A 19,081-nucleotide genomic window follows, 5' to 3' on the forward strand; every position below is an offset into this window, starting at 1 on the left:
ACTGGCAAAACACACTTCTGGGGAGAAGTATCAGAAAGGAAAAAAATAACATTCCAGTGGCAAGTTACACAAAGATAGAAAAAAGGGGGATAGAAACTCCATTTTTATCAGCAGGAGGGTGAGCATCCTTAATCCTAGAACAGAGAGGAAATTGATCTTCAGAAAAGAGAATGACGCAGATGCGCAGAGACGTGCAGTTAGGAGACTATAAAACCTTCGATCACCTCCTTGAGAAACTCCAGCTCCACCCGCTGTACTTCTCGCCATGTGGTTCTTTACGTTTCCTCCGTAGACTTCAGATAAAATCACCTCTACCTTAAAGCCGCTGAAATGACTCTGTTCCCTTCAGCCACGTGACGACTGACCAAGATATTCACGAGAGAATTTGGTGAGTAGCTTTATTTGATCCCAATATTCCATGTGAAAGTTCACTCCAAGAATAAGAACTATAATTATGCTATATGTTTTCTTGGTGTTTAGTGGAATATTATGTTTTCAGGTTTTGACTTCTGCCTTTTAGCATTTTTATAGGATCTTGGTTATTTTTGGATGCTCAGTGTTTAGTTACCTTATTAGTGGCACGAGCCCCTCTCACATTTTATCTGGCGATTCACCATCTTCAATTCAATCCATCAGATTTGGGAAAGCTGAATGTCCAGTTCAGAGGGAAAAGATCATTGGGGATTTGCGCAGCGCTAACCAAGGGCATTTGTTGCGGGACACGCTGGTGACCTGAGTCAGCTCAATCCGCAAAAAAGAGTAAGAGTGTAGGGAATATTGGGATAAAAATGCTTACGCTCTGGCTGACAAAAGTAAATAAGCAGGGAGGTAGCCCTTGCTTTTTGCCCCACTCAAGGGAATAATCTCTCTAGGAAAAGAATCATTCTAAAAGAAGGGAGAGAGAAAGAAATGTTGATTGAGCCCCTGTTACCAGCCATGCCTGAAGCTGTATTTTTTCCTGGATTATTTAATGATTGGAGCCATTTTTTTTTCTTTTTCTTTTCTATACCATTTAACTTGGAGGCATTTTCACATTATACTGGAGAGTGAGAAAAGAAAGATGTAGAGTAATGTATATATTATGATCCCATTATCGTAACACAATCACTGCCAAGAAACCACGTCTCTCTCCCCTCCTCTTTCTCTCTCTCTCTCTGTCTCTTTCCCCTCCCACCTTACCTATCCAAACATGGAAAGCTGCACATCAGATTTTTAAACATTCGTTACTTAGGGGGGGTGTGTTGCTGCAGGTGGAGTTAGAGAAAGACAGGAAAGGTGGGGATGGTTATGAGGTATCATCCTGTGATTATATCTGATTTATGCAAAACCATTGGTGATTGCATGTAGCTATGAATAGAGATAAATGATAGTATCATCAATGAAATGTTGATAGTGGTTCTCCCAGGGTCATGGGATTTTAACTGACTTTTATTTGTTTATACTTTAATATATTTTAGTATTTTTAACAATAAGAAGATACATTCAAAACAAATGTCAGCTCTACACAGAAAAATAAGCAATGTACTATTCAACATTTCCTAATCTTTAATTAACTATTAACACTTCAATTTATTAATAGCCCTTTTGGCAACACATTTAATAATGCTTTAAAATGATTCCTTGGAAAATGTGTTAATCAAACACTAGAGTCAACAAAGTTGAATGCATTTCTTTATAGACTATATACAGTATGAATGTTTAATGTCAATTTCTAAGAGAGGGATTATTTAGCAGTTCCCAAATGTATTGGACCATAGAATATCCCAAAGGAGTGGTGTAATATAGAATGTATTGGGGGAAATACAGAGGAAACAATAAGAAGAGAAGAGATACTAAGCCTTTAAAGTCATATTTCCTGTAGTCATATCCAAAGGTGAATTATTTGTTGTGTGATCTTGGGTTAGTCACTTGACTTCCTCATGCTTCATAGATCTTATAAACCTCCTTCCCAGGGTCACTGTGAGAGTTTACTGCAATTAATGGGATGTGATATTGAAAACAGCCTGTGAATTTGTAGGTTATCTATATTATTTTCTTTTGGGATATATTTTCTCCAAACTCACAAAATAATGGAAACCATTTAAATGCATTTTGTATTATTTTTTACACCCGTCCCTACTGTGGCTACTACTACACACACACACACACATTCACACTTTTTCTGTTCTGCTTTGAAAGAACAACCATTGCACTTTTTATGTGGAACGTAAAGGACAATTTACTCTTACTGAGACTGAAACAATTAAAATCCCTTAAAGAAGCAGTCAACTTTCTGAATTAGTGGGGAAAAGGAAAGTGACAAGAACAGTTGTATTGTTTACGTCTAATTTGGTCATGCCAAAGAAAAATGTACTTAAACTAGTTTAGGCAAAAAGGGGGGGAGAATTATTCTGACTCTGGGCTGCTGTACCAAACCAAGGCAAGATGTGCTGTTGTTCCCCTTGAGTGGCAAGAAATACAACTGGGCACGTTGGACACAAAGACCAGCATTCTGTCCTATTCTGTACACGTCATTTTTTCTCTACTCTCATCCTTCTCTCTATGGAAAGCTTCCTTTGCTTTCCTATGCGCCACGTAGCTGAGGGCTGCTCTTAGTGTCTGAGTCTGTATTCGAGTGACACTTAACTCTGTCAGCTCCAATTAGAAGTTCCCGAAGGAGTGATTTTAATTAGTGCAGTTTACGTCAGTGTCCACCCCTGATCCAACGAGACACAGGCGTGTGGCAGCAAAAAGGACATTTAGCTGCCACCTGTGCCCGCTATGTGTCTGGGTTGGTACAGAGCAAAGGGAAGTGTGTTTGTGTCCTATGCATCCACCCCAAAAGGCATCTTAACAACTTACATCAGCCCTCCCCCTAACCTCTCCATCTCTTCTCCCCATCATGTGGACTGGGGGCAACTTTGAGTCTCTCTGCACATTTCCAAACCTGCGAAATCTTGCTAAGACGGGACCAGGGCTGCAACAGCAATCTGGATTCTCTCCTCCTAGTTCAGATTTGCCCAAATGTCTGTAAATATGTTAACTGTCAATTTACTGTGGCAGTGGTACAGGAGAAATGACTAGCTAATAAAAATGGAGAATAATACACCATCCATTTTAGTCTGCTTTTGACTGTGTTTTACAACTATTATTTTGGCAAAAGTATTGGCAGCCTGTACTATTCAAATTAATGTGTATTTGCTATTGTATTTCAAACCAAGCACTTTACCACAGACATTTGTAGTAAAAAATAGTTGTGATTTGTGACAAGGAATCTCTAATGTAAAATTTGAAAAAAAAAATCATTGAAAATGTGCACTTCGTGAAATAAATATAATTTTATTGAATGTTTAATATATGCCAGGCATGGGACTTTACATGCAATATCATATTTAACCTTTACAGTAATTTTACGAGGATAGTACCATTTTATTCCCATTTCACAGACAATAAAACTGAGGCTAAACTGTTCAGTAACTTACCCAAGAGGACCCATGTAGTACTTGATGGATTGGAACCCAGATTGGTTTGGGTCTAGGTCTGAGCCCTTACTTGCATGCTATACTACCTTAAGAAGTAGAAAGTTTATTTTCAAATAATTGAGAGGCAATTGGAAGCTGACTACTATGAAGGATAGTGACCTGAGACTTTGCAAAATGGGAAAAAATCTCAGAACTCAAGTGAGACCTACATAGTACCTGTCACAAATTCATATGCTGCCCTTGGTCACTCTTTCACTGATCCAGCTTCTGCAAAGGCTAAGCTTTGGCCACCCTGCACTTATTGGCTAATATCTGCTCTTCAGAAAGTTGACAGTGCATTTCCCTCATTGCTACCAAGTGGACCGGGAAAACAGGTAAACTGTAATTTGCACAAAGAAGCTTCAATTGTAGATGATCCTAATTCGGAATTAAGTAATAGTGTGAAATAAAAACAGATGAAGAAACAGTGCCCAACTTAATAGTTCTGTGACACACAGGAAAGATAACTGGGAAATAAAACCAGATTCATTGCATGAGGCTGAAGTCTAATGAGGTGAAGCTTTGAGATGTTATGGCAACATTCCTAAGGAAGTATTAAATTCAGAATATTAGAATACTGTGGGGTTTTTTTTTGTTTTTGTTTTTTTGTGTTTTGTGGTACGAGGGCCTCTCACTGTTGTGGCCTCTCCCGTTGCGGAGCAACAGGCTCCGGACGCGCAGGCTCGGCGGCCATGGCTCACGGGCCCAGCCGCTCCGCGGCATGTGGGATCTTCCCGGACCGGGGCACGAACCTGTGTCCCCTGCATCGGCAGGCGGACTCTCAACCACTGTGCCACCAGGGAAGCCCTAGAATGTTGTGGTTTTTTTTAGCGCTGTCTTAAAGCAGTCACTCTGAACATGAATCACCTTAAGGACTTTGTTCCATATAAATAATTGGTCTGCTACTTTAGTTCACAGTGAATAATATAAAATGTTAATAAACCTTTTAAAACTTCAGAGCTAGCAGTATATTCAAATAATTCTTTTTATAGCCTAAATCATCGTTATTTGTATTCAACTCTAATTGACCTGCTACAATGCAGAAGTACAAACTCTGTTTAGATGGATATTCAATTTTATATTTAAATAACTTTTAATGCTCACCAGTTGGTTTTTTTTCCTTTGATGAAATTATCACAGTTTTAAATTCAAGGGACTTACAGTCATAAAGGAAATTAATAGAATACTTCTATTTTTCCCCTAAAAATTATACTAATTTAGCCCCAATGTAGTTGAAGCTTTGCCTTTTAATGGAGCACATATTAGATTTTTTAAGAGTCTATATTGAAATCTCCTGATGTGCTAAATGTATAATGTATAAAATTGCCTCCTGATTATCTGAGTAGATTATTTATTAAGTAGAAACTCCATTAATTTAGTACAGCAGATAGATTTTTCTTTCTTCTTCTTCCATTTTTTGAGCTCAAGAAGGCACAGACTTGCAAAGTAACCAGGTACATTTTTACATTAAGTAAATGCCAATTCAAATATAAATTATCTTTATGTTATCTTCTATTGGAACCATGATACCTAGAATTATCAACATTTGTATGTTCAGATGGCAGCCAACATTCTTATATTTTTAAAAGCTTCTCTCTTGTCAGAAACTATTTAGATACAAGATTTTTACCCAGATATAATTTCTCCCAAATTTACTATATTAACTAACTTGCCTTTTGTATTTATTCTTAAAATAAGTGACTAGGATATCATATTGTTTGGACACACACTAAGTTCTAGTACGAATTCCAATGTGGGAGGAGGGTTCTTCTACACCACCAGGCAATTCTCAGATACCAGCAGGGACTAGTAGAGTATCTGAGAATTTAATTCAATTCTAACACTAGCTATTTGGAGATAGCATCAGATTCAACAGGTTAAGAGTTCAGTCCTATAGGACTACCCCCTCCCCCAGCCACACACACACACACACACACACACACACACACACACACACACACTTACTTCAGATGACAGTGGCAAGCCTGGACTATTACCTGTCCTTCTGACCAACCCACTATTAATTGGAGGTTCCAGTGACCACCTTCAACTCAGGCTGCCGATTGCAAATTCCCGTTGTCACCGGTACTTCTGACTGACTGGCTGTAAATTAGAGGTTCCCATGACTTCCTCTCTGGTTTGATTAATTTGCTAGAGTGGCTTCCAGAACACAGAGATGTGTTTTACTTGCTGGATCACTGATTTATTATAGAGGATATAACTCAGGAACAGCCAGATGGGAGAGATGCCTAAGGCAAGGTATGGGGGTATAGTGCAGTTTCCATGCCCTCCACGAGAGCCGTTCTCCCAGCCCCTCTGCTTGTTCCCCAGTCCAGAAGCTCTCTGAACCCTGTCCTTTTGGGGTCGAGAAGCTTTAGGTCCTTCATAGAGGCTTTATTACATAGGCATGATTGATTAAATCATTGGCCATTGGTGATAGAACTCAGTCTCCGGCCCCTCTCTCCTCCCTTGACATTCCAGATCAGAGAGAGAGTGGCACTAAAAGTTCCAACCCTCTAATCACATGATTGGCTCCACTGGCAACCAACCCCCATCCTTAGGTGAGTTCCAAAAGTAACCTAATTAACATAACAAACACTCCTTTGTTGCTTTCAGCACTTAGGAAATTTCAAGCATTTTAGGAGCTCTGTTCCAGAAACTGGGGCAAAGACCAACATGTATTTTGTTGGTGCTCAGGGCAGGCTGCCCCACGATATACTGAAGTGGCACAGAGGGACACTGACTCTTCTTTCTGTCTTCCTGAAAGCAGGAAGTAAATTTCCCATGTGAAAGATGCTCTCCAGGCATCTGGAGGTAGAAGGACACCCTTATTACCAGAGACAGGGAATTCAGGCCTACAAGCCAGTATCAACAAACCTTGTTACCCTACTAATTTACTATTCAGGCCCAAACCTTGCTTAAATTTCTCAATAATTAAGTACTCAAACTTCAGTTTCTTTGTCCTCTCAAATCCTTACACATTTATTGTTTCTTTGTATAAAAAGATATAAGACCTGCCTGCTTTTGGTCACTCTCTGAGCATAATTTTATGATCACACAAAATTAAATTGGTTTTTCTCTTGTTAATCTGTCTTGTGTATTAGTCTAGCCAGAAGAACACAAGAAGGGTAGAGGTGGAAATTTTCTCCTCCCCAACAATTTATTATTATGTAACACAATATCACATACACACACATACACACATACACAAGTAAAATCCCTGGCCAAAGAAGTGTTAAACTTTTAAAACTCAGAATTCATTGAATAATTCAAAGCTATAATCTGAGCCTTAAGATTTATAGACTTTATAGGAAATGCCACCCTACCCTTTCATAATATGCTTTTGACTTAACCATTTTTAAATGGGCAATTCCAAGTTAATTAGAAACTAGACACTTCTAGAATCTTGTGGTTAGTACCAAAGAGAGTACCTGAGGACTCCATTCCATGACTGAGAGCAAAACACATGTGCCTATAAAAGATGGCTTTAGGGCTTCCCTGGTGGCACAGTGGCTGAGAGTCCGCCTGCCGATGGAGGGGATACGGGTTCGTGCCCCGGTTCAGGAGGATCCCACATGCTGCGAAGCGGCTGGGCCCGTGAGCCATGGCCGCTGAGCCTGCGCGTCCGGAGCCTGTGCTCTGCAACGGGAGAGACCACAGCAGTTAGAGGCCCGTGTACCACAAAAAAAAAAAAAAAAAAAAAGATGGCTTTATTTTGACAGTGCATCCCATGGAGAATCCAGAGTCATTCCTCAGTTGTAAATACAGGATTCTGTCACCAAGGCCATGGTGGCGGGCAGAGCATTGCTATCTCTTTTCACAGATGGTACTATCCTGCAAGCTGGGTGAAATACAGGATGATTTCCTGTTTTCTTTCAGGAGTCCTAAAAGGAAAGAATATTGCCTTCTGCCCTTCTTTGTATACTGAGGTCTCCTCAGCCATGTCTGAATTTGGGAATTGCTAGTGTGTTTCACTGTAAGTGAAGCCTTCTAAGACACAGGTTACTGTCTTCTGGGAAAAGCGTTACCTAAGAAACTTTGTGCTTTCTCATTTAAAGAGTGAGACCCAGTGTGCATTTAATATCTGGAAAGTTTCTGTCTCTCGTTAATACATTAGTACATTGTTGGTAACTGAACAATGAGTAACTTGGTTTCTTTGCTTAAGTCAGTTCAACAAATGCCTTCAGCTTAATCTGTTTCCAGTACCCGCCTTCCCATCCCCCTCCCCACGTACATGCCTTTTATGTATGAAATTATGTATTATTCCATACATAATTTCTTTACAACCTGTGATTCTTACTAAAGAACTGCTACCAAGTGCACAGATAGAACCTACCTGAGAGAATCAGGAAAAAGAATGAGGCAGAGAATTAACAAATGAATCTACTAATAAAGTGAAGTTGGTCCTCAAGTTTCTTTTTGAATGTTAAGAATTTCCAATATAGGATTCAACATCAAAGAAATTGGTGCATTTATTAAGTGAGAAGCTAATTGTGCATTATTCTCTTACTTCTGTAAGAAGACTCAGAAGCTGAAAAGGCACAAATCAATAATGCAATTAATAAGCACTGCTTTCTTTTGAGATTATAAACAGATGACTCTTACACTTTTGACATTTCCAGAAAGTGGAGTCTTCTGACTAAATCTTTGGTAATTTTGCATCAGACAAGACAAATTCCTTTTCCAAAGCTTGTTTTAGTACAGAAAGAATAAGTAATTTTTACTTCCCTTCTCGTTTCCCTAACCAGCAAGTATCTGTCTGTAGCTAAGAAACCGTCAATGACATGCATTTTTGCCTCTGTGATCCATAGACATTTTCTTCTGGATATTTACATAGAGGTTGTTCGAATTGAAGATGGAGGCCTTGGAAGGTATAATGAAATGTATTATTATAGATAATGCTAGTAAAACCATTTACTAAGAACTATTTGCCAGGCACTGTGTCAGCTCAGATTCTTGCAGTTGCAAGTAAGAGAAATGAAACAAGCAATTCGCAGGTCACATAACTGAAAAGCCATGGATAGAATTGGTATCAAACCACTGGACTAAGGGCTGAAATGATCTAACAAGGGATTGGGTCCATCTCAGGCTATGTTGGGGAAAGGAGAGTTGAGGGCTGGGATGACTGTGGCAGCTCAGCTTCACATCTTTGATTTGAACCTAATGACAAGTGTCACTTTCCTACAATTAGAGCAAAAGCTAGGGGTTGACTCTGATGGGCTGTTTGGCCTAGTTTTGATCATTTTGTTGGTCTCTGAGGCAAGTAGAGAATGTCATAGAATGAGAAGATTAGTTTATACCTAGTGGTCATGCTTCACCCCTGGAAGAAGTGGTTGAGACCTAACTGAAATTTATGAGCTAGGAATGAAGGACCAGTGATTCTCCAGGGAAAAATCTGGGGTTTAATAGCAGAAATAGGTTCAATAGATGCTGGATAACCCCCAATCAACAGATGTCTACTTTAATGCTTCACTAACACTAAATTTATTTAATCCTTACAAAAACCCTATGAAAGAGTTTGTATTATTTCCCCCATTTTACAGATAAGAGCTCACAAGTAAACAAGTTAAGGAATATGAGGTGTGTGGTAGAGCTGGGCTTTAAACTCAGGGCTATCTATCTGCAGAGCCTGGACCTGAAACTCTTCTCCATATGCATCACTGAAGGAACTGCACACTCTAAGCAGGATGGGAGCAGGAAAGCTGTGGCATCTTTAGAATATTTTTGGCAAGAATCTGAATCAGACTGCTGGAAGGCAGGGCCTGGAGACCCCGCGACATCAGAGCTAGATTTGGGGCATTGGTTTCAGTGTAGTTAAAATTTAAATTAAAAAAACCATTCATTTAATTAAAGCATGAGTGACTCCATGAAAAGCCTATAGCCTTATAACAACAAAGCTATGGAGTCTGGAAACGTGGGTAACTCATAGTTATGCCTTACACCCAGCAGACTAGAAATGGGCAAGTATGATACTCAGAGTGTTTGCACACTCTCCTCCAGTGTCTAAGACTGTGGCATTCTAATGCATGTGTGAGGAATGTATGCCATGCAGGGTCAGAAGGAACTTCTGGTATTTTATAGGGCCAATTAAAAATATTTTAAAAACTCTAAGTGAGGCCCGTGGTAGAACACTCACTCAGTACCGTTCTAACGGTGACAGCTGAGAACCTAAACCACCCGCACACTCGGTCTGGACCCCAGGAACCAAAACTACACCCTGCTCTCTACACTGACATCACTTTGCTCTTCCTCTGTCTCCTTTAGCATGCTTTGCTTCCCATACTCTTCTTCTCATGCACATGGTTTGATTGTTCACTATAGGAACTTCCCAAAAGACCTATCAACTTTTCAACCGACAGTTTGTACCCCAAGATTCTTTCAATCCCTCAAGTCAAAATATTCACAATACTCACAATACTTGCTCTTTTCACTATTCTTGGAGTGTTGTATCATGTTTCTAATCAAGTCTCTGCACTGAAAGCCCCACCATAAATCAAACTTCCAATTCCCAATAAATTCTAACATTAGCTTTCCTCTGAAAGACAGTCAAAGCTTTGAAAGTTGGGGTTCTTCCGACAGCCCTAAGCAATAAATTCAGCTTTGTCTTATCAGTAGGTTGTTTTGATTATATATGGGGAGCCATTTTTTTTTTTTTTGACATAGTCTGTAACAGTGGTTGTCAGTCTAGGAGGGCCAGTGTTGTCTTCCAGAAGACATTTGGCAATGTCTGGAGATTGGCAGAGCGGGTAGGAGGGTGGTTGCTGCTGGCATCTAGTAGGTAGACAGAGGGATGCTGCTGAATGCCTTGCAATGCACAGAAAAGACCTCCACAGCAAAGAATTATCCTGCCCAAAATGTCAGTGGTGCTGAGGATGAAAAATCCTGGTCTATAATAATTCATGGCACGTCTGCCCAGTTTAGATGAGTCAGTTGTATTTTAGGCTACTTCTGTGAATATAAATGCTGTCCCAAGTGCTAATGTGATGGTAAGCTGTAGGTGACTCATTCCAAATATCTAGTATATTTGACTTCTGTCCTCAGAGGGGCTTGGTTGAGTCATCAGAAGTTTTGAAGTTGAGGAGACCTCTAGGTGGTACCCTTCAAGGTTCAAACTACTGGAAATGCCAAGTAGTGGGAAGAATACACATGTTAGCAGAACACGTGGATTGTAGCCTTTGATCTGCTACCAATGAGGGAAGAGTCATTTTGGTGCTGTAGTTTGTATCTGTAAAAATGAGGACTTTGGTATCAGTGGTTTTCAGAACCCCTAATAGCTCCAGTACCTTAAAATACTATGAGTCCATGTTCTGACAATGTCCAGGGCTCATGAAGAAGTACTTGTGGTCTTTCCCATGGGGACCCAAGCACACTACAGGACTCTCCTGAGAATCGGTAACTGAAAGAAGATCCTGGAGTCTGGCCCTGTTTTTGTAAGTGTCCCAGAGCTTTCGTAGCGTGGGTATGTATTCTAGGTCAGGCTTCCAGCCCTGAAATTATAAAGGCCCCTTTATAGTCATCTGAACAACCATTAAAAAAAAAGAAGGCTCAATTCTGCAACCCCAAACCCACTCCCACCCCAACATATGTCAAGGAACCAATCTCCTTGATTGAGACCAACCTAGCATGGCAAATACAAGAACACATATTTTGCCATTTCTTCTTCACTTAGTTTCTCATTTCCTCCCCCAGGGAGAACTAGCCCCTCTCTATGATCTCAGTGTTTTTTAACACATTTTGTTACAGTTCTAATTAGTTTCCTCCTTGGTTGTGTGGTAGGTAACAAAAAATACTGAAGAACTGAAATCACTCTTTTGCAAGCTGACTGAAGCTGTTTTAATTCTCACCAGGAGGTGAATATTTCATATGGAAAAGGAAAGCTATTTTGGGGGGAAAACACTTCAATAGACTTTTGATTTTGCTAAAGCTGATCCCATAGGCTGTTCTAGAAACAAGTAGAGACAGTGAGAAGCTAAACTGTTCTACAGGGTCAACTAAAGTGCTGTCCTCCCTGGATGAGGACATGGTTATAATAGTAGTTGACTTTGGGTTCCTACTGAGCAGAGCGAAAATGAGACTTGGAGAAGATGGGAGAGAAAAATTCATTGATTTAAATGGAAATAGGCTACAGAAAAATGAATGCCATTTGGGAGAGCAGAGGTATGTCTGAAAAGATGCAGCGAAGGAGCGAACAGGCAGAGGACTTCTGAAAAAATAGTTCTGCCTAATGGACTAAACATAGGAACACTTGTAGCAGATATGGGGTGTTCAGGCTTCCTTTCTTGTTTTATAATTTTGTCCTTCAGTAAATTTTGGTCTCCCCTATGACCTAATGGCAACTGAGTGTTAGTGGTGCTTGAAGAATTAAAGGAAAAGCTTTGTCCAAAATGAATCAAGTAAAAAAAAAAAAAAAAAAGAGGCATGTGGTGACAATTATCAGATGGCCAGAGTGATGAGAGAAAAAGTTGGATGTAGGGACTTCCCTGGTGGTACAGTGGTTAAAAATCTGCCTGCCAATGCAGGGGACACGGGTCTGATCCCTGGTCCAGGAAGATCCCACATGCCACGGAGCAACTAAGCCTGTGCGCCACAACTACTGAGCCTGCACTCTAGAGCTCGCGAGCCACAACTACTGAGCCCCTGCATGCCACAACTGTTGAAGCCCATGTACCTAGAGCTTGTGCTCTGCAACAAAGACAAGCCACTGCTATGAGAAACCCATGCACCACAACGAAGAGTATCCCCCGCTAGCTGCAACTAGAGAAAGCCTACACGTAGCAACAAAGACCCAACGCAGCCAAAAATGGAAGGAAGGGAGGGAGGGAGGGAGGGAGGAAGGGAAAAGTTGGATGTAGAAGTTGGTCATAATAGGTGAAAAACAACTGGGGCAATGCAAACTTTTATAGGGATAGTCCAAAGTACTTCAGGAGGGCCTGGACTTTAATTAGTCACATGGAAGCAAATCATGGTCATTTGGAAATTAAAGAAAAGATGGAGCCCAGAATGCTGGGACACTTAGTGTGATGGGTTTCACCTCCTTTCTGCTTTCGTATGGGACTCAAAACGTGGTTTATGCTCAATAATCATCTGTTAACTTGAGAGAGAAAGAGAGAGAGAGAGAGAGAGGGAAACATATGAATGCAAAAAACATCAATACTGAATTTCCAGGATCATCTCCAGTGATTAGAACATTGTCTATAACATGCAGCTATTTCTCCACGTTAATTGGCCATCTATATAATTGATTGTTTTCAGGAAATCAATCATAATAAGGAAATAGGAATGTATGTATAGCTGTTGACATTTACTTAGCAGATTTTCAGAGCTAAGAATGGAAGGAAAGGACAGGCTGGAAATAATGCAAAAGACAGAGAATAAAGAAAAAACAAGGAAATTACAATGTGGGTTAATTTCTTGGACATATCCTGGACCAATAGTAAAAGCAAAATGTTCTCAACCATATAAAATTGCTCCCTAGGGTTGAGTGAGTCAAGTGAATGTCATCTTTAAGAACAAAAAGACAAAATAAGAACAACACAGTAACAAAGAAAGAAAGAAGAATATATGCCTACCTGAAATTGGCTGATTAGTTGCATCATGGACTGGATATACTGGAAAATTATCAATATTCTATTTTGCTAGTCTAGCAAAACCCTAGAGAGATCAGTCCAGGCTAATTCACATCAGGTGGGTTGTTAACCAGCAGCAAATTACTAATTACCTGACAAAATTAAGATATCTGTATTTCATTTTCCTGAAACTTTAGAATTTAAATGCTTGTAGATATTCCCTACTTGAACTTCATAAGGGAAGGGTCCATGTCTTAGGTAGCCTCATTGTCTAGGCCAGGGGTAAGCAAACTACAGCCTACCAACCAATTCTGGCTAGACACCCATTTTTCTAAATAAAGTTTTACTGGAACACAGCCATGCCCATTTATTTACTTATTATCTATTACATATGGCTACTTTTGCACTACAAAGGCAGAATTGACTAGTTGTGACAGAGACCGTGTAGCCCAACAGATCTGAAATATTTATTATCTGACCCTTCACAAGAAATGTTTTCTAACCCCTGGTCTAGATTCTTGGTATTCAGAGTATGCTCATTGACCACTAGTTTCAGTATTGCCACGGACCTTGTTGGAAACGTAGCATCTCAGGCTCTAACTCAGACCTATTATATCAATATCCTTATTTAAAAAAAACCAAAACCCAGGTGATTCTCGTGATGTTTGACAAGCTGTGATCTGGAATTAAGGCTGGGTCTTAGTACGATAAGTAATTGTTCAGTGAGTGAATAACCAGATCAATATGCAACCATTGAACTCAATCAGAAGATGTTTGTTTACTATGTATGATGTACCTGACCCTCAGCTAAGTCTGGAAAGTAACCAGAGAAATGGTTCTTGTCCTCAAGGCATATAAAATTTATTTAGGACCAAAAAAGTAGCAGATTTGAAATAATTAGAGAATATTGCAGCAGAGCACCTATGATAATATGATGGTTGTATGTTGCAAATGGTAAGTGATGAAGCAGAAATCATATTGGAATCTCAAAGAAATAGAAAAATGCATCAGATATGAATGGCTTTGGACTGATTAGAATGGAGCCTCAGATGTGGTTCATAAATACAAAACTATGGAATGAGGTGTCCTTTAGTTTATCCAAGGGCTTTTTGAATTACAAAGAAGAAATGGAATATGCTCATACAAATGGTTCTAAGGCTCTTAGTGAAGTGGATAAATGCATGAACACATACAATTTTATGGCAAGTAAGTTAGACTGTAAATCAAGAAACAAAAGATAGAACTGAACATTCCAGCAGTTAGAACGTGACAAGAAATACCTGAACAGTCTCCAGTGAGATAATGGATGATGGCATGGTGCATTAAATATGTACAGTAGAATCAGCCATGGCAAACCTCACCTTTTTTCCACGTTAAATGCTAATTTCTGAAGAATAAGGCAATTACAAAGTCACAATCCTGCTGCCTTTTGTTTTTGCTATTGAGCTGTTTGTAAGCGTTTAATTCAGTGGTTTGGTGTCAGGTTCTTTCCTTTCAGAGTAAATAGCATTTCTCAGAAAACTCAGATGCATTTTAATTCTCTGAAGACAATCCTCTACTTGATGCAGTTAATAATATTCAGGGAAAACACAACACCCAATCTTTAGATAAAGAGGCCCCCATCAGTCTATTTGTTTTGCATTTGCTTAAGTAAGGTACAGAGAGACTACAGTTTTCCCTTTAGAATCTCAAAAGTTGACTGATCAGTGTGGCCTCTAATTGGCTTTCTAAATTCAGGAAAAAAATGATCTTTTTTGTTGCTCTTACAGTCACGGTGGTGGAAAGAGTCATGGAGTATAAGTGATGAGACAAAGTCGATTTTTAATTACTCCTGTGGACTTGATAGCTCCTGAGTGTGTGACTCGTACTTCCATGTCCTGAAATGTAAAATTCCAAGATTCTCAGGGTTCCTATACTGTCCCTATACTCTAGTTTTATCTGCTGCAAAGACAAAATAGGGCTGAGCCAAGTGAGTACATTGGTTTGTAAATGAGGAGTGGGTTTTCACATTGTGAATGCTAAAGTCAGGGCAGGGGTATCACTGTGTCGTCATGTTTCAGCTTCACCTCCATCCCTAAGCCTTGCTCCAAGTGTGTGTATATCTGTCTGGAGGTGGGGGCTTGAATATTGTCACCTGAGATTCCCACTTCATTTTTATGGCTCCAGCTTTCCACTCAGAAGTTGTGGCCCTAATTTGAATACTAGTATTAGAAATTAGAATCTTGAATACAGTAGGGAATACAAGAGATCTTTTTTTGTGCTGCTCACATCCGTGGTTCTTGCCCCTTCTGTTTGAACTCTAGAGAATAAATGGATTGATTGGATCACAGGCATCATATTTATCAAAACGTAGGGAGTTTCCGGTCCAACAGAAAGCAAGGTCTGAGTGTTTTGGGTGCTGACCCAGAGTTTGATAGGGTAGTGTCATGGGGAGAACACTAGGTGGATCTGAACCCTTGAGTTCTGATCCTGGTGACAGTAAAATGCCATCATTTCTCACATGAGCCAGCTTTGCCTTTGGGTATTGATTTTCTTATCTGTGAAATTAAGAGAGTAGATAAAATGCAGAAGTCCCAAACTGACTCATCATCAGAATCACCAAGGAGAGATAAAGATACAAATCCCTTGACGTCATACCTCTCTCCCAGGATCTCACCCCAAGAAATTGATTTGCTAGTTCTAGGTAGGGCCCAGAATTTTGTATTTTTAAATGTTCCCAGAGTGTTCTCATTTGCAGAAGGGTTTTGGAACCCCTGGATTAGACGATTTCAGTGGTTCCTTTTATTGATAAAATATCTGTCATGATTTGATTTTAGTGAGCTAAGCAGGTCTAATGAGTGTGGTTTATTTCTATGCCCATGTTATGTTGAGTTCTATTCGTTACCTTTTTTTCCTACATAAATATTTCTTAGGTAACTTAGCTTCTCAATATTCAATATTATTTCTGTAATTTAGACATTGTCTGACTTTCTTATCACTGAAGAAATTAAAGTATGAATGTAACATGGTTACTCTGGATTTCAGAGTAGCTAGTGATTTATGTTTTCTATCCAATTATGCATTCTTTCATTCATTTAAAAATGTTTATTTTGTGGTTGTTATGTGCCAGGTATTGTTGTCGGCACTTGGGCTATAGCTGTTAAGCAAATAGACCAAAATTTCTGCCTTTATTGAGCTTATGTTCTATTGAATTTACCTTCCCCACTTAGAGAGTCTATGCACACTTTATAGACGCTGGCCTTCTACCACTAAATACCCTTGGACCGTCTCCTGCTTACTTGTTTTTATCATGACTTGATTTTGGTTTCCCTTAATTTCTATTCTCCCTGTTTTCTAGTGATTTCATTTTTCTGTGACTGATATTGACCTCTCTCTCCATCTTTCCCAGGCTGAACTTGCTTTTTGAGGTTTTTCTTAGGCTTCTGCTCCAGGGAGCTCTAGTTTCCTTAAGTCTGTATCTTCTTAGTGAAGCAACTAGTCACATTTTCAAATGTTAAGAGATTTATTAGATAATAAGCTGTGTAAGTCAATTCTGTTTATAGTTACAGGTAAAAGAAAACCCAACTTAAACTGACTTAAACACAAAAGAGAACTTATTGGCTCAGATAACTCTGAAGTTCAAAGATTATTTGGCTTCAGTTACAGCTTGATCTGTGTGACTAAAGAATGCAGTTAGGAATCTGCCTCTGCATCTCTTGTTTTTCTTAGCGTGAGAATTGATCTCAAAAAGACTCTCCCAATGTGGTGGTGTATTGAGGGTCCCCCAAGACCACTCCCAGGTTCAGTGATTTGCTATGAGGACTCACACGTCTCAGCATACAGTGGTCCTCATGACTATGATTGGGTTTTTTTGTTTTTTACAGTAAAAGAATACAAAGCAAAATCAGCAAAGGGAAAAACTTCATGGGGCAAATTATTGAGCAAATCAGATCCAGTGTTTCCAAGAGTCCTCTCCCAGTGGAGTCACTCACATGGGATACCCTTAGTTCCCCCAGCAATAAGTCATGATAGCACATGTGAAATATTGTCTGGCAGGGAGGCTCATTAGAGACTCATGTCTAAGTTTCTGTTAGGAGCTGGTAGGCACCATGTAGATACCCTCTGCCTAACATATACCACAATTTCAGACTCTCAAAGGAAAGTGGGTATTGAGCATAAACCAGGTTGTTCTTTACAAGCCGTTGAGGCACCAGGAGCCGCTCTTATCCATTAAGGCAGTGGGAACCCTCTGAAATCCGAGTTCCCAGATGTTCTGTAAATATGAAGGGCCAGCGTTGCAAGGAGGCCTTTCAAAGCATCTGCAGTCTCAGGCCCGACACATGAATGCTTTCCTGCACTGGATGTAACAGCGGATACCAGAGGCTCTAGATTTAGAGTCTCCAAGCCTGGCAACTCCTCCAGAAAGATGCATCCTGCTTCTAACAAACCTACAGAAGTCTCTGTGTCAGCAGGGACTTTCTAGATGTTGCCCAAATCCAATTCCTTTCCTCCCTGGGAAGGAAGGAAGTCTACACTTGCTGGTCCCTCTCTCAGTAGGCCGTGAGATAGTGTTCTAGTCAATAGAATGTGAGCAGAGGTGAAGTGTGTCGCTTCCAGGACAGCCTATAAAGTCCCTCCACATGCAATTCTACGTGCTCCTTCCCTTCTTAATGCCAGGTTGAGGCCCCCATAATGATGACTTTGGATACCAAGTGTTAAAGATGGTGGAGCCAGAACACAGACACAGCCTGAGTCCCTGAATCACTGCTTTGGGAAGAACCACCCAACAATCAGGAATACTCATTTTGGACATGATTTGTACAAGAAATCAACTTTAGTTTATATATATCATTTCTAATTTTGGGTTAGTCTGTAATAGCAGTGAGCGTTACCTTATCTAATACGTTTGGGAATCCACATTAATGGACTGGTTTGGATAACACATTGATCTTGAAACAGTTACCATTTCTTGTATGTGTGTTGTTTATGTTGGGGGTGTTTCTCTCATCAGCCAGGCTTAGGTCATGTGCTCATCCCTGAAGAAGGCTCAGTCCTTCTCATAGCATCTGAAATAAATAAGAGTGAGAGGGGAGATTATTTTTCCAAAAGACCATTGGATTGTGTTAGGAAAAAAATGATTGAAGTTAGACTGAACAGCAAGCATTAAACATATCCTTTATATATTCTCTAAGTCCACTGAAATCTACGCTTTGTTTTACCTTGCAGCCCTTAGCAGTGCCAGCCTTCAGTAAATCGGTTGAATGCATGAGTGCATAGATAGAAAGAAACCAGAAAATCAGCTCAAAATCCTTGCCTTTTCCTCAAGTGCAGTGTTATTTAAATGGATTTGAATTTTCTCCACACTCTCTCTCCCTTTGTCCCTGTTCAAGCATAACCTAAACTGCACTTTAAACCAAACATGGATTTAATGAGTCAACACAAGTCCCTTTGCAATCTGCTTACTTTCAGGCTGTGTCTATAGAATATTCAGACCTCAGGTATCCTTGAAACTAAGAAATGAAGACACAAACATAGCAAACAACTATAATAGCAAATGATTTATAGTGACACACCCGATGGTGGTATATAGAACAGTTGACAAAAACATGTGTTCTGGCAATTTCTAGTTTAACTTATAAAAATTATTATCATTAATATAATACAAAAAAGAAAACTACAGTCATTCATAAACTCATTTCTAGAGGTAAGTAATATGAACATCTTCGTCCATTTCCTTCTAGTCTTTAATCGTCTGTGTGTGTGTGTGTGTGTGTGTGTGTGTGTGTGTGTGTGTGTGTATCTATCTCCTTGTTATCTTCCACCACATCTGGGAGTTAACGCAGGCACAATTTATTACCAGAAAGATCTTGATCTCCCTAGGAGCTGGCAGCTACCTATCCTAGAGCCCAAAGTATGGTACAAAAATACTTCTTTCATCCTTTTTGGAATTTTTTCTACTGATATTGAATTCCTTTAATTAGGTACTCAGGAATCCTGTCTCAGTTGACCTCCCTTTTCTACTTCTCCATCTTTGTC

General features: G+C 39.7%; 1 long non-coding RNA gene across 1 annotated transcript in view; it reads left to right on the forward strand.

Moving 5' to 3' along the window:
* Nucleotides 1-369: 369 nt before the first annotated feature.
* The window catches only part of LOC141279664 (uncharacterized), a 451,303-nt gene continuing 432,591 nt past the window's right edge, over nt 370-19,081 (forward strand). Inside the window, exon 1 of the long non-coding RNA XR_012334248.1 lies at nt 370-388. This is a non-coding gene — a long non-coding RNA (uncharacterized lncRNA). The remainder of the gene's footprint in view (nt 389-19,081) is intronic.

This window comes from Tursiops truncatus, chromosome 10 (genome assembly GCF_011762595.2).
Source record: "Tursiops truncatus isolate mTurTru1 chromosome 10, mTurTru1.mat.Y, whole genome shotgun sequence".
Lineage (NCBI taxonomy): Eukaryota > Metazoa > Chordata > Mammalia > Artiodactyla > Delphinidae > Tursiops > Tursiops truncatus.